This window comes from Charadrius vociferus, unplaced genomic scaffold, assembly GCF_000708025.1.
Source record: "Charadrius vociferus isolate BGI_N301 unplaced genomic scaffold, ASM70802v2 scaffold595, whole genome shotgun sequence".
NCBI classification, from domain to species: Eukaryota; Metazoa; Chordata; class Aves; order Charadriiformes; family Charadriidae; genus Charadrius; species Charadrius vociferus.
Genome location: NW_009648646.1, coordinates 656382 through 672929, shown reverse-complemented (window position 1 = coordinate 672929; position 16548 = coordinate 656382). Strand labels below are relative to the sequence as shown.

At 45.2% G+C, this 16548-nt stretch overlaps 1 protein-coding gene across 1 annotated transcript in view; it reads left to right on the top strand.

Moving 5' to 3' along the window:
- CELF4 (CUGBP, Elav-like family member 4) overlaps window positions 1-16548 on the top strand; it is a 305865-nt gene that overhangs the window by 189009 nt on the left and 100308 nt on the right. The gene's annotated exons all lie outside the window — the stretch shown is intronic.

Below are 16548 nucleotides of genomic sequence, written 5' to 3'. Positions count from 1 at the left end.
GAGGACAGAAATTAAATGGATTAAGAAGTGGGTAATGGACAAATCCCAAAATGCAGTTGTCAAAGAGAAGGCATGATAGAGTGAGGGTATTTGTAGCAGGGTTCTGCATGGATCAGTACCAGCTCTGATGCTAGTCAGCTTTGTCATGAATGATGTGGAATTAAATATCCTGGCTGATAAAATCTGTGGATAACATGAAATGGAAAATTGTAAGGACAGGACTCTGATACAGAGTCATCTAAGTCACGTAGGTCAGTCTGAATGAGCTTTGGTTGGCTGAGGCATTATGTGCGTGTTTCTGCAGAACCAAATCTAAGCTGACTCATGGAGGAGTAAGGCTGAAAAGAAGGCCTAAAGAATGAGGGGTTACATTTCATAAGACAGCAACCTAGAAAACTACCTAGACAATGACCTAGAAAAGTGGTTAGCATGGCTGAGGAAGTTAACATCAGCTCCCAGCATGGTGGTGGGCAAAACCATCTAACAGGACCTCTGGCTGTATAAACAAGGAAAGGGAAGGACAAAGGTGACTTTTTAGTAGGTAGTGTTGGTGGGGGAGTACTCAGGCAAACTGATCCTAGCCTGGTGTTCACCTTTTAAAAACTGTGAAAGATTTTGAAAAGACCTGTGTAAATGAAACAGATGCCTCAAAGTGTCAGGCTTAAAGAGTCGTGCTCATCCTTGACTCAGAGAGCTCCAAGAGACTTGGGTCTTTACGGCAGTTTCTTTTCTGGGAAAAAAAGCCTTTATACTAAAGAGCACTTTGATCAGCTGGAGAGAGGACTAACTTTTCTCCAAAACTTTTCTAATTTGAACATGATGCCAAACACATTAAAGTGAGAAGTCAAAGATGGGCTCTTGTCACAAGACCATAGGCATCAAAGCAGACTGTAATGTTGATGGATGTTCTGACTGGTGTCCTCACAGTAAGACTTGACCCGTCTCCAGGACACACATTTTAGCCAAAGTACAACCCATGGGGATAGCTGTGGGGCAGCCACAGAATGGCTTAGGCACGTCGGTTCAGCCATGGAGTAGGAGGCTCCTGGGGGCAGTTCTCTGGGCATCTCCAGTACGCAGGGGGAGAGACCAGATCACTGCAAATCCCTTTTTGATGTTAAGCCCTGTGAGTCTCTGACTAGCCTGGGGTTAAGGGGTTTTTGGAGGAAGAAGAGGTCGTCACTACTAGGTTTTTTCCTGCACGATGCCCATCTTTGCTTCCTGACTGATGCAGCAGATCACTGGAGAGGGTCTTTAGCATAGGGAGCGTGCCGAGACCAGGCGCTGGCTCTCTGTGTCAATGTTATCGCTCGCTGTCACATTTCGAAAGAGGAAGCGAGTCTGTGCCACGCACGCAGAGAACAAAGCCCTCGCAGAGCCGAGTGAGAGTTACAACTTGTCAGCACGTCTCTCAGCCTGCCGAGGGCCAAACATGAAACACAAAAAAGCCTGAAATGAGGGAAAAAGGGGGAAATAATAGCACAGTGAGCTCTCAAGCTCAGAAAAGGCTTGTTATAAAACAGCACCTTCACTCTCTGTCTCTCTCTGTGTCTCTGAGTCCTGGCTACTGATGAAGGGAAGAGATCACTCCCCTTAGCACAGTTACAGTACTGTTGCAGTAATAGGGACGGGAGCCAGGTTCAGATCTGGCTTGCACAGCCCTGCTTTCTCCACATACCCAAAAAGCATTGTTAGCCAAAAAGCATTATTAGTGGTGATGAAATCTGAGGTGGAAAAAGCCTACTGAGGGTCGTATTTTCCCACGTGGACAGTGAAGCTCTAGTAGCTGGAAATTCACTTTTCTGACACTTGGATTTTACCCTGAATCAGGGAATGAATTTCCACAGCTACTAACCTTGTGTAGGAATGGGATAACTGCTTTTTATATTTGCTGATCTGGCCATAATTGTGTTGGTGGGAGAAATAATTCTATCATTGCACCATGTGTATCTGTATTGTTGATTTATACCTATTAAAGCCCTTGTATCAGGAAGCTTTTTAGACTTATTCTTACTGATCATTTGGTCCAGGTGTACAATTTTGTGTTTCAAGTACTTTTGGCATGGATAATGTACCCAGAGAAAGACAATAGTATGGTCAGCACTGTGTGATGGTAAGGCAAAGAACCAACTTCAGTCCACTTCTGTAAAAACAGAGATGCATCTATATAAAGTGAGTGGAAAAAATTGACTGAAAACAGGAGACAAATATACCCGCTTCATACGGACCCAGTCCTGTACTGCCAGTTGCTGTTAATAGAGTTGGTAGTATATGCATCCTTCAGGCTCTCCGATCTAATTAAAATTAGATGAAGCAAAGCGCTGACAACAGAAAATTACTTAACAAATATTTGTCTTGTTCCCATCATGGCATTGTGCTGCATCTCCTTCTTCTGGTACACAAACCGGTAAGATATTGAGTTGCCTCCTGTAAGACTGACCTGCTGTTAGTCTTCTAACAGGAAGAGGTAGAGGAAGAGATGCCCTTCCTCTTGCAGTGGTTGCATGGAACTGTACGGTCTCTGGTCCCCAGCTCTTCCCCTTTGCTCTCCTTCATGAGTTGCATAGCGCAGGGTCTCAAGTATGAGCTTGGGAATAGCACAGATAGGATCAGGTTGTGGTGTAAAGCCAAGATTTTATCTAATTCTTGGATGAGCAAGGAGACAAGTGCATTAAGCCTGAAGGAAAACAGAAGGACAATAATGTTCCTTCAGAGAGTGCAGGACCACCCAGCAATACCACTTCTACAGAAGCAGAGCCTTAAGTCAGTCAGTAAGAGTTAATAGGTAGTGTTGGGATGAGCTGTGGAAGATTTAAAAAGGCCAGTGGAAAGAAGGAACTCAGCAAGGAGATAGGCAAGGCAGGATTTGGCCCTGAGCACTCACATCTCCCTGCATGCTAGGGAAGAAAATGGTGGAGAAAAGCTCTGGTGGTGCAAGCCGCCAACATGTCGTACACTTCCACTACAGCCAATGCACGTTTGCTGTGAGTTCAGACAAGAGCAGCCAAGATCAGAGTCATGGGACTGTCCCCACAGGCCTACCAGACAAGGGCTGACTAAACCCTGTGAGCAGAGAGGTCCTGTGCCTTCTCCTGACCAAGCTCACCCCTGAAACCCACCTGCAAATGGAGTTACCAGCAATGCCAGCACCTAAAGTAAACTGCCTCTGCAGCAGGAGGCTGTTTATGAACTCTTCGTTACTGCTGGCATAGCACCTGGCTCATTTTCACCTTTCTTAAAGGTTGACCTCATTTTCCTCTATTAGTTGGTTTTAGCGAATGCCATTTGGTGCAGCAGTTAGAGCTCTGTCAGCAGATGGAAATGACAGTGGCATTTAAAGCCAGTCGGAGTTGAGGGGGGTGGGTGGAAGAAATAATCTTCAATAAAACGTTTGCAGGGGGATACTAAGTGACATCAAAGGCGTCTCATTTTCCCCAGCGAGAGGAGAGGCCTTCGGCTCAATGCACTGGGTGGGACGAGTCTCCCCTGAGTTTGGAACGAGCCCAGATCCAGGGAGACAAAGTGCCTGGGGGTTATTTCTCTGGGTTATTTCTCCAGGCATGGGCCATCCCATGCCTATGGGTAACTTCTAGCTGGGTCCAGCAGGCCTTGCTTCCAGCCAGGTGTGTGCTGATTATGGATTTCACTAAAAGAAGGTTCCTCCGTGTCTGTGGGTGCGTTGGTGATAAATTTTATTGCGACCTCTGTGTCATGCGCTGCCACTGCTGCCTGGCGTTAACAGGCCACGCCACCCGGCTGCAGTTTTCCTGCATTCCCTCACTGCTCTGGACTGCTGTTTTAAAACCTCGGGAAGGTTTTCCACTCAGAAGAAGGATGAGTCTTACCTGTGCTGGAGGTTTCACAGGGTTTTGGTTTTCTTTTCCTTATTGCAAGAGAGTGGTGAAAGGAGGCAAAGAAAACAAATCAGAATCAGAGAAACACATGCAGACTCCCGAGCCCTAGCACACAAAAGGTATGATGAGCATCGTTCAGGCTCTGCTGTCCTCCTGCTCCATCCTCACCAGACCTCCCCTGGCATGGGTGTAATGCGCCGTTCTGCATCGTGCTGAGTCTGCAATACCCAACAGCCGTAAGGACATAGTGAGCAGCAGTTCGGCAAATTGAGGGTCTGATCCAAAGCCTGCGCGGCTCCGTGGCACTCTTTTTCATTAACTTCAATAAGCTTCAGCTCTAACCCTGAATCCCTGGTGTTTATTTCAAGCACCGGTGTAGCATCCCTGGAATATAATGTTCCTTCGCATACGCACCTTGGAGTAATGGTCTAAATGAGTATGTGGGTAAGTCAAGCCAGATCCTGCCAGGCGGCACCCCGAAGCAGACCCATTCATTGCCTGGGTTATTTGTTGAGCTGGCCAAAGCATTTCAAAAGAACGGTTATCTAGCTGAATGTGTAGTTTTGTAAAAGGCAAAGCGTTCCCATGGAACAAGTCCATTTCAGTAAGATTTTTGCCAGGGGACATTTTTTTTTTTAAAAAAATTTAATGCATCGAGTTCTCAAGGAGGTACAAACCTGTCATTTTAAAAGGATGTCTTTGATTAATTTTGTTTCAAGTCTGTATTGTATTAAACCACTAAGAGCATAAAAGCTGTTGTTTGGGGTTAGACCAAAGGTTTGTCTAGTCCAGCATCCTCTGCTCCAGCAGTGCCCAGAAAGAGTAAGAACAGGGCTTTTATAAAGAGTGACCCTTCCCTTAATATCCTCATGCTTCCAGGAGGCAGACGCTTAGTGACTAAGATAGATTTTGAATCTGGATCTTCATGTTTAATAGCAGCAAGTGGACACAACCACCACTAATCTCTCTCATTCTCCTTGGAGCTAATTTATGACTTTTGTGTTCAGCAACATCCCACAGCAGAAATGTCTTTCATTTATTCATATAGTGTGTGAAAACATACTCTCTTTTGTCTGGCTGAAAACCACAGCCATTCTGCTTTATATATTTTATGTTTTGAGGTTATTAAGACAAAGTCTTTTTATTCCTCTGAGACAATACCCTGTAACATTTCACAACTGAAGAATTTCCACTTCACAAGAACTTTGGCCTCTCCAATTCAAAGTGGAAGCCCATTTTTTGAGACATCAGTATTTCCCATAGAAAGAAAATACAGTTTTTCATCCAGTTTCAGTCATTTCATTATATCAGTGTAATTGAGGGTGACGGCAACAAAAATAATAGTAAAAAAAACCCACAACCAAACCAACAAAAAACCTACTTAGGCACCCTGGGAAGAACTGGAGAGAAAGAATGAAAGTTTCCCAACAGCAGTTTATTCCTCCAAGCTGGGCGAGGAGAGTCACAAGGGCAGGTTATGGGGACCAGTCACCCCAGCCTCATCACACAGGCACTATGTCATGTCCCCACTTTATAGTTTAAATGCCTATAAGGCAGATGGTATTCTATATAGGGAAGGAGTCCAATTTCCACCTTCATCACCTTGGTTTTTATCTATAAAATCCCCGGACTGGGACTTCCACCTAGATAAAGTGAGACTGGTTTAAGCAAAAATATACTGGCTTTTTAGGTGATGTTCCTTGTGGGGAAAAAAGGGGCAATTTTAAGGTCTCCTTGCCGTCAGTGGGATGTCTGAAGGATTAAATGGGTGGATCCTGTTTAACTTCAGATCTTGAACTAATCACCTGCAACTGGGCATATGTACTGCGTGCACAGTTCCACTGTTCACATCCATAGTGAAATCCTTACAGGATTTCAGCTCTTGCTCTGTAAAGCGGGGTGAAATTACATTTCTATTTCCAGCCTCCTTATTTTTCTGCTTACAGTTACAGGCAGGACTGTTTCTTTCCCCGCTTACATACACAGCCTGGCACACTCCACTTTTGATTTTAACTGTGGATTCCAGGTACAAGCGTCAAACAAATAATACACAAAACTTCTCTGTGAAATACAGCTTCATAACTGAGGTGAGCATTAGGCCCGGAGCTGTATGATGTAGGAAAGGTGTTATTGAGACCTATGAGACATGCTGCTTGGATTCCTTTATTATTATTGTATTCTTTTGCCTCTCCTTCATTTTCTTTGTTTGTAGACGAGGGGATGGAGAGGAAGAAAGCCAGCAAGTTTATAAAAGCAAGAGAAAGGAGTTGAGGCATTTTGTGGAGATCTTTAATGACATTCTGTATAATTTGAAAGTGGGGAGGGAAGGGGGAGAGAAAAAGGGAATTAGCAAAAAAACTGGCAAAAGAAAAGTGGAATGTGGAGAGAAGCGTGTGGATGAATTTTAATGCAATCAGAAAGCTGTAATAATGGTAATAAAGGAATATATTCAGACGTCAAGAGAGGGAGAAGGGAACAGGACCCGCGACGCCAGAATTTAAATTAGACATAGGCGTATAATTCTCTTTTCTTCCTCCCCCTTTCTTCAAATGAAGGAAATGGAATTTTTAAGCACAGCGAAAGAGGGATTAACAATTGGCAGGTTTTCAGCCCTTTGTCTTTTGGCGAATCCCATTTAATCACCGTCTTTAATATTAAGGAGGCTGTGGCCGTGCAGGGCTGTCTCAGGCTTGGGGGAAAAGGGATGATATACAGAGGAAAAGAGAGATAACACTTAGGTTCAGGCAATTGTGAGGAAGTGTTTCAATTACCTCCACTGAAGTCTTTAAAAACTGAAGTTTAATTTGATCTGAAATGTCGTCACAGCTCCTGCAAGAGAAAATATGTCCTTCCTACCCCCCACTTCTTGCCTATGCCTTTGCCGTTCCAACAGTCCTCAGTGCTCAAGGCTGGAGTGCTACCACGGATAAACGTCCTGGCCTTCTAGGCTTCTGGAAAGGGTTTCAAAGCCCTGACAGGTCACCAGTGAGATGAGTTTAGGAACTGAAACTTGTTTTCTTGACATACCAGCCTTGACACCACTGACCCTGCGGAGTTTGTTAAGAAGCTTCTAAGCTTTCCTCTGAATGAGTGTGAAAACCAAATGGCCCTTCAGGCTCAGCCTCAGCCTTGTGTGGCCACAAAGTGAAAAGGGGATGTTACACATAGGAATCAAGATGTGTTAAATTCCCCAGAACCAAAGGCTGCAGGAGTTGTATTCAAATCTGAGCTGTCTCTGAAAGACGAGTGTAAAAGCGTGATGTAATTCAGTGTTCGTTTGAGGTGTTGTTTGATAGTACAAGACAGTATTCTCTTTCACCTCCTTCTTCTTTGGGAAATCCATCAAGCTGGGCCAGAGAAACATCCATAGATTTGCAGAAGGAAGAAGCCCAAACAGGCATGGAAAATCCCACAAAGTTTAGTTAGAGCACAACTGCAGGCCTTTGATGCACACTTTGATGCTGGGTTTCCTCAGGTGCTTTTCTCCTACAAACATTTCCAGGGGTGTTCCCGGGAAACAGGAGCTGTAAGCACAGGCTGCTAATATCTAGGAGAGTCATGATTTTGTTTCTTTTTTTCTGATTGGAAGTCTGATTTGAATTCAGATACTCTTCCTGTTGTGGAGAGATAGTGAAAAGAAAGTGGCTGTTAAGGCTATACATTGAATTTAGAAAAATCAGATTTTGATTTCTGAGTCTTTTCCTAAAAAGCATCACCTCCTGAATCTTTCACAGAAATATTCCAGTTGGGCATATCAGATAATGAATAAACTTGGAAGAATTATGATCTGCCAGGCAAAAATCAGGCAGAGTCTTTGTGCTTTGCATGACACCAAGTTTCAGGCTGCTCTCACCACCAGCTTTCCTAAGCAAGGGATACTAACAAAGTGGGTCGTCGTGAGTTGTTTTCCCAGCTCAATATCAAACACCATAAAACCTGTCATTTAAGATCTGCACAGGGAATAGCATCTCTTGGCAATGGACAGTTGTGACGGCGCTGTTCAGCAAGTCAGAACTACTGATATTTGTCTTCGGGTTATAATATTCTCAGCTGTACAAGAAGATTCTGCTGTTGAAAGAGTCGTTTAGGCTATATCTTCATGGCAGCGGTTGCTTGGCCTGTTGCCCGAGTTTGCCCATAACCTATTTTGTATCTGCACAGAGGAAGCCTGAGTGAGCTTTCATCTGAACTGTCCAGATGAGGCTGTAGGTTTAAGGTTGGATTTCACTTCAGTGCAGGTAGACGGCAGGTCTTGCCACAGGAGCACAGGCCAGCCAAGCCCGGACAGCATTCATCCCCGTTTTGAACTTTCTTCTCCATCTCTGTCCATTTTTTGCCCTAGCTCTATACTTTAGCCATCCTGCTTGTATATCTGCTCTCCCAAGCAACTTCTGGACATGGCTGAACAGCTGCTGCACACTGAGGACATCTTCCAGTTCCCTGTCAAGCAGCGCTCCCTGCTCAGGAGGAGAAGACTGTAGTGTGGATGAGGACCCTGAAAGTAGAGAATAGGACCAGACACATTTAATTTAAAAACATAATCCTAGACTTTGGGTTGCCAGTTAGCAACATGTTAAATTTCTTTCCAGTCGCTCATAGGGCCAACAGCAGCCAACATCTGTGTTCTCTTGGACACAGGCATCTAGATCACTGTAGCACTCTCTTTAGGGATCATGCTACTGCAGGACATGAAAATCTCTCCCTGGCAGATGACTCAGAAATCCACAGTTGCTTTCATTTGCAAAAGTAGGGCTTTCCATTCAGAACTAAACCTTGTCTTGACTTACCCCACTGCCCCACCCCACTCCTTTTGCATGAGCAAGGAGTTGGGGAAGCTCCAGGCACTTAAATCTGATAGAAACCATCAGAGGGTTCAGCCATAGAACTGACCACCAGCCTGCTGGGTGCCTTTCATTATTACTGCCAGAGCTCCCTTTATTCCTGGCCTGTGGCAAACGCTGAGGAAGCTCAGCAATAGCCAATTTTGCCTGGTTCAAGCACCAATTATTCTTTTTGCAGATGGGGAAACTGAGGCTGCCTTTTCCACTGCGTAATTTATGTAGCCCATATTTCCATGGAGCACGCAGTCCTTGGCAGAGATGTATTGCAAGTATTCAGTAACAGTAAAACAGTAACTACATGGTCATCCATCTCTCTGGTACCAGGAATAACAAATCACACTAAGGGAAAAGTGATTTTGCCTTCCACAGTACCCAGAGCATGGCTTAAGATGGGACCCAGGAGTACCAAATACCAGTCTGAAATGCACAGACAGAAGATTTGGCCAAGTTCTTGCATATTCTCATGGGTCCACTCTTCCATAACTGGATCAGAAGTGATTTCCACTCTTTTCCAAAACAAGATCTAGGACCTGTCAGTTGAAATTAGTTTGCGGCATGTTCAAAATAAACAAAAGGAAGTGGTTCCTAACACAATGCATGATTAAGCTGCAGAATGTCTTGCTGCAGGATGTGGTGGATTCTCACAGTTTACATGGGTTCAAAAGCCCACTGAACAATCGCATCAAAGAAAGACACTTCAAAAGCTATTACATATGAAGAAATGCTTCAGACTCCAGATGTGCTTAAACTGCAGAACACTGGAATCTATGAGAATATTTTGGGGCATTAACAAAATTGCTTAACCTGTTCTTATACTCCTTCCTATGCATCCAGCATTGGCTATTGCCAGAGACAGCACATCAAGCCAGACAGACGCACTGTCTCTCACATAGCTGTTCTTTCACTCTGTACAGAGGATCCATGTCCAATTCTAGGCCTAGAGTACAGCCAAGCAATTAAAGAAGAGAAAACCTTCAAACTAAGTTTTTCAGATGCAACAGTGGAGAGTAATGCACCTGTGGGATGAAGCTTCCTTCTTTGTGCAGGAGAATTATGTTCCCACACCTGGGCTTATATTCATTTGCGCTTGTCCCCATCACACAGCTGTTCAGATTAGCTGTTATTCTCTCTAGCCCGGGTGTCTCAAAGCCTCTGTCTCCAGCAGTCAGAGACCGGCAGCTGTGCAATCATATCTGCTAACGTACGGGATATAAAGAATCTGTTAAGTAAAACCAAACCAGGGAGGGAGGAGGGGAAGAGATCAGCACAAAGAAATCACTCCTGCTAAGATGTGATTAGGAACGCCCCACAACACCCAGCTGCAAGGAACAGGTGAACTCAGCAAACATTTTAAAGCCTGCAGCAGCATTAGCCCCTTGTGGGTGGTGTTTGATGTGGGGAGGGGGAGTGAAAAGGGGGGAATGATGAGCCTGTGCGGGTGGAAGGAGTGTTTGGTTGCTATTGTTTGGAGTTAGGTAGCAGTAGGCTTCTGCTCTTTCCAGAGTGGGTTGGGGTTTTGGTTGTTGTTGTTGTCGTTTTTTTTTTCCCTGTCCTAATTTTTGAAACACCTCCATTTTACAAGGTTCATGTGTTTTGCAGCAAGGTACCACAGAGAAGATAATTAACTAATTTACAATTAGCTACAACAGAATTCGTAATCGCTTCCCCTGTGGAAAGGGCTGTAATCATCATCATGGAGCTGTAGGACTGCTGTGAAAATGGCAATAGGAGTGTGCAGTCCAGGCCCCAGGAAATGCCCTGCTTTCAGCCTATTGATCCGCCTGATTAGCACGGGTTGAGGGGAGCAGTGGGGCACTCCAGGTCAAGAGGGAAGCTGGTTTGAGCTTGCAGATTTGAGTTCAGAGCTCAACCCAAACTTACATAATTGTCGGCGCACCTGTGGCTCACCCCTCTGCTCTGTAGTTCCTCCTTTCTTCTTTGGCCTGAGGAGGATACCTTGTCCATGGTAGTCCAAAAAAAACCCCATGTTTATAGCTCTTTTTCACCACTGTGACTTTGGCAGATTCTTGATCTCACTGCCTGGACTTCAGGGTGCTGGTGGATGAAAACCTGGATATGAGGCAACCATGTGCACTCACAGCCCAGAAAGCCACCTGCACCCTGGGCTGCATCAAAAGAAGTGTGGCCAGCAGGTCAAGGGAGGTGGTTCTGCTGCTCTACTCTGCTCTTGGTGAGGCCCCACCTGGAGTACTGCATCCAGCTTTTGAGTCCTCAAAACAGGAAAGATATGAACCTGTTGGAGCAGGACCAGAAGAGAGCCATGAAGATGCTCCGAAGGCTGGAGCACCTATGAAGACAGGCTGAGAGAGCTGGGGTTGTTCCTCCTGGAGAAGAGAAGGCTCCTGGAAGACCTTATTGCGCCCTTTCAATACTGAAAGGGGTCTTGTAAGAAAGATGGGGGCAGACTTCTCAGTAGGGCCTGGAGCAATAGGACAAGGGGTAACAGCTTTAAACTAAGAGAGGGGAGATTCAGACAAGATACAATGAAGACATATTTTACCATGAAGGTGGTGAAGCACTGCGACAGGTTTGCCTGGAGAGGTGGTAGATGCCCCATCCCTGGAAACATTCAAGTACAGGTTGGATGAGGCTTTGAGCAACTGATTCTAGTTGAAGATGTCCCTGATCATTGCTGGGGCATTGGACCAGATGACCTTTAAAAGTCCCTCCTAACCCAAACCATTCTGTGATTCTGTATAGTTCTGTGATGGACAACCTCAGCACCACCTCCTCTGCCCTCTCTGCTGAGGACCAGTCAGGAGAGCGGGCAAGGAAGATCTGCTCTGCCTCTTGCATCCTTTCTGGTAGATGTGCCACTCAGTCCTGTGCATCAGCATTTTCTTCTTACCCACACCTGCACAGAAAACTTCTCTAGGCTGCTAGTTTGTTCTGTCATGGTGCCAAGGAGACAAGCTTAAAGGCCTTCCCAGTGCCTAGACTGAGGCACTGCAGCTGGTCCCTCACTGTGTGTGCAAGCAATGTTTGGGGAGGAGGGGAATAGCAGCAGGGACAAATAATTATTAGCTTTATAAATAATGGAATTAATTAGCATCTGGTTTCTGAAACGAAGCCATACAGCAACCTGGTCCTGATGCTTAGAGAGCCAAAGGCATCAAGTAACATCAGATAGCTGCTCGGGTGAATACCATGCGCATACAGAAGATGCTTGTTCCCATAATACAGAAATATGCAAATGCTAGTTTTGTTCTTGCACGAAGAAGCACACACACTATCCGTGGATGCCCCAGCAATGAACTTGGGATGAAATAGGGAGGCTGATAGGTTTTAGAATAAGGGGTTTTGTGGCTAGAAGGGACTGGAGTGATCTTCTGGTTCACCCTCCTGATTAGCCTGGGCCACGAAGGTGGTAGATCTGTCCCTCTTTATTTCCAAGGACCTGGATGCAATGTTCTAGATGGTAAAGCTGGTTTATGCTTTCCTGATACAAGGATTCAACCTCTTTGTTTTGCATGAGGAATACGAGAACATAAGTGTATTTATATACTCTTATCTAAATGTACCCCCACGCACACACATACATTAGTGAGAGCTATCTGGATAAACACAAACCTGTGTCATGTCTCTCTGTGAGTGACCCTAATTTTCCCCTAGTCCCTCCACAATTGCTGTGATTCTTGTTCTTGTCCTCTTGCTCCACGGAGGGTCAAACATCCTGCATCTCATTGTCCCTTCTGTCTCTTTAATTAGTGCCCGTCCTCCCCCTTCTCCCCCTCGCTCCAGTGTTCCCCTTTCCCATCTCCTCTCAGCACTTGGTTTGCAACGCTCTATTATTTCACCTTTCACTCCTGCCGCCTCCTTCGCCCGGGCCCGTCTGACACCTCTGCCTTACGCTTATCATAGAAACATAACATTTAAATACAAATAGAACAGGGAATAATTTAACCCCTATTTGCACTGGGGAAGGTGCCGAGGCTTCGTACAAACACAGCCGGGGAGATTTATAGGCTCTGTATATTTATCTGACAAGTTACATTTCTTCACCGCTGTGCCTTGCAGCCAGCTTTTCCTGACAGGCACAAGCCTCTGCAGCTGGCAGAGTGGCCAAGAAGAGGGGAGCCTGGTTTCATGGGGATATTGGAAATGTCACCAAGGGGACATCTCTGGGGACTCTGGTTTGCCATTGCTGTGGCCTTTCTCTCCCTACCCATCTTCCTGGGAGGAATGGGGAGTGCTGTCTCCTATTGTTTGTTGAGGGAATAATGGGGTAGACTGGAGCTGAACTTAATTTTCAGTATTATGGGAATGCCTCAGGTCACTCATGGTGAGGGCTTTGCGATGGACTAGCAGAAACCTCCTTGGTTATTCTGGGCACCACAGTAATGCAGGAAAACAAAAAAGTGTGGAGAAGAGGCTTACATGGACACCACATTCAGCCCCCATGCTGTGGGGCGGTGTCACTGCCCAGACTGCTGCTATTAAGGACTGCCTCTACAGCAAGGCTAGCGAGATTTCTTCACTAACACGTAACATTTGGGCATAAAAGAGAAACTGAAACTGTCACTTTGGTGTGTGTAACAGACAGAAATTTGGAGATTCCCTTTCTGACAAAAGCAAAAGGGAGATGCTCTGATGTGCATCAACACTTGATGCATGGCCATGTATAGCCTTGAGGAAGCTGTATAGAACAGGTTTTCATCAAACCTGTCTTTAGACAAGCTGAGTAAACTCACTGTCTTCATTTCCTTCATTAGGAGGAGACAGAGGCTGCTCCTCATGGCTGCTCACCTCTGCTGCAGAAGACAGGATGGTACTGCGAGGTGCCACTCCCTCTCCCGTGGCCATGGACCAGCTTAGGCTGGAGCACATGGTCATGCCCACAGCTCATGTTGGGGGCACCCCAAATGATGGGTTCATGCCTGGCCTTTTTTTTTCTCCTTCTTTTCCACCCCTGGACAGTGGTATTTCTGTTCTTCTCGACTATGTGTTCACTTTGCTGTGGGGCCCAGGTCTTAGCAGGCCTGGTTTGAAGTTTTTTTACCCCTCAGTCCCACAGTCTGAAATGGGGGTGATAGCACTGAACTTGGCAATGGAAGTCACAGGGGACTGAGTCTGCCCAGTACTCTGAAATTCAGATGTGGGTCCTCAGACCCATACATTTGGGATAGTGTCTCACTGAAAGAGAAGAGAGCATGGGAGTCTGTGGGGTGGTATGGGTAGGCCACAGGTTGTAGGTTGGACCCTGCAGACAGGCAGAGCTCAGGGACAGCTTCATCTGGGGACTGCTCCAGGCTTGTGTGCAGCCTAAACCTCTGGTTTCTGCAGAATGTATAGTGGCCTGAGAGACGGCAGCAAGTGTCTGGCAGCAAGGTACTGCCCTCCATTCTCATTTGAGGACAGTGGAAAAGTCTGGTGGGGAGCACCTCTGGTGTGAGCAATACTCAGACACATCCCACTGACACCAGCACATCCTCTTTTCATTTTATGCTGGCAGTCTCATGGCCTTGTTCAGACATATTTACAAAGCAGATGTAGTTGACCCAGTGCATGGCATGTCAGCTTTTTGTTTGGGAGTTGGAAGAGGAGCATATTGGGGTACTCAGTGTGTAGGAGGCTCATACAAGCCCATTAGAGGATAAACACATTAGCCAAGACCCTGAACGTGCTGAATGGTTCTGGGTGCTGGACCCTTCCCTCTCTCTTCCCAACCAAGATGTGCAAGGGGCAATGTTAAAACATGTTGCTGACCTCCCTTGGCAGTGCTGGGATGCGAAAGGTAAATGCAGCATTTTGTTAGAAGAACCTCTCAGCGAAAAAAGCTTGTTAAACTGACTCATTTTTTATCAGCTGAGTGTGTGATTGTGTAGATTTCTAAGACGGCAGATGTGACAAATGATTCCTCTGACAACCCAAGGCACAGTTTTTCAGGAGGGAGACAGAGCGCTTGTTTGGAGACTGGGCTGGAGGTGATGTCCCGGCAGTCCTGAGCCCTGGCTGACCATGGCAGATGCCCTCATCCCACCTCCCCTGGAGTGGTTAGACCAGCAGCCCCCAGGGAAGGTGATCCACACCCCTGGCAGAGTCTGTTCCTGGTGGTCTGATGGCCACCTAGTCGGCAGCTCACCCAAAGCACCACATCTTCTGCCAGCCATCTCTGGGGACAGGCATCACCATTCCTAGTGTCCTGCAGAGATGCAGAAAAGGGGGCTAAAATAAAAATAAAATAATATAAAATAAAATACAATGTAAAATTAAGTAGTTCCTAAAACACCTGGTTTAAGCTTCACATAAACTAAACCAGACAAGGCAGTTTCAGGCCAGTTCCACACCAGAGAGTTTTGCTGACAGAGGAGGGATGTGATTTTTTTTTAATGATACATTTATATTAGCAAAAAGCCTGGTGAAAATACAGTTACAGAGCTATAGGAGTGCTTTTGCTGATGCAGCTTATTTCAAACAGGGGAAACTGTATAAAGTACAATATAACAGATGCTTCCTCTGTGCTGGAAGTATTTACTAGACACAAACTTTCTAGGCAAAGCTTTTTGCTGGTGGTATTCCCAGTTTGTTCCCACTGCCCTGATGCCTTCCTAAAATATCTCCCATCTTCCAGAACAGCTGGTCTCATTTGCTAGGTGGGTTTTCCTCCAATATCTGGGAAACCATTGGAGTTTGGACTGGACTCTTACTCCAAGGCTTTGTCTGGCCCTAGAGTGAAAGATGCCCCAGAAAGCGCACACTCAACTTCAGTAGCTGCCTACTGAAGGCTTATAACCCACTTCTGAGGGTCTCTTTTGCAGGTCAGTTGTGGCCATCAAGCAAACAAATCTTTCAGATGTCCAAAGCATCTTCTCTTGAGGTGGGAACAACCTACACGGTGTTGGTTAGGATTTTGTGCATCATTAAAGCCTGAACTTTGTGTTGCCAGTAAAGACCTCACAAAGTCCCTTTGTTTAACCAATTCCAACATAAAATAGGCATATTTCTTGCTTCTGATGTGTCTATCAGCAGGCTATCCCCATTTTTTCCACCCTATTAGAAGTGCACACGTACCCACCTCAATCTGTTTTTCCTACCATTTCAGCAGCCTAACTGAAGGCAACATAACTCCTCGTTCTCTTTGGGCACTACACTTCTTGTTCATGTGGGTAACTCCACTGCAGGATTGAAAGCTCCAAATATCCTCACTCGATATCCACTGCATGAAAAATTATCCTCATCCAAAGCTGTAAAGCAATTTGCTAATTTGCAGGTACACCTTGGAAAGGGGAATTTTGATCAAACAATGGTTAAAGCAGAACAGTTCGCCCTACACCGATGATTTCTTGGTGAACAAAAGTGACACAAATCGCTCAATTGGTCAGCCAGAAAAGGGTTGTTTCAAACCAATGTTTTGTTCAGCTTTAGGTTAGCATGTGCATTAAAAATAAATAAATTAAAAAGTCAAACTATTTATTTATTTATTTACATATATTTATTCAAATTGGTTACATCTGCTCTGTAAACTGCTCTGAAAAAAACTCTTGGTTCACACATTTACATAGTGTTTAATGAATGATAAATAAGACATTTATGAATCATGTGCAAATGGCCTGTTTACATACACAATGTAAACTATGTAAATGTCTTTTTTTTTTTTTCTTGGTGTAATGGTACTGTTCTCTAAACATAAGTCTGATCTAGAGCCATCACTCAGTGCCCTTTGAGATGTTTCTACCATCTCAGCAATCATTAGTTTAGTCTGTTTTCACCAACATTTTCTGAAGGTGTTTCATTGTGGACTACGTGTCCACATTGTGGAGTATGTGTCTCCATACTTGGTATAAATCCAAGCATAAATACCCTTCCTTATGCAAAATACAATTATCTAGTAG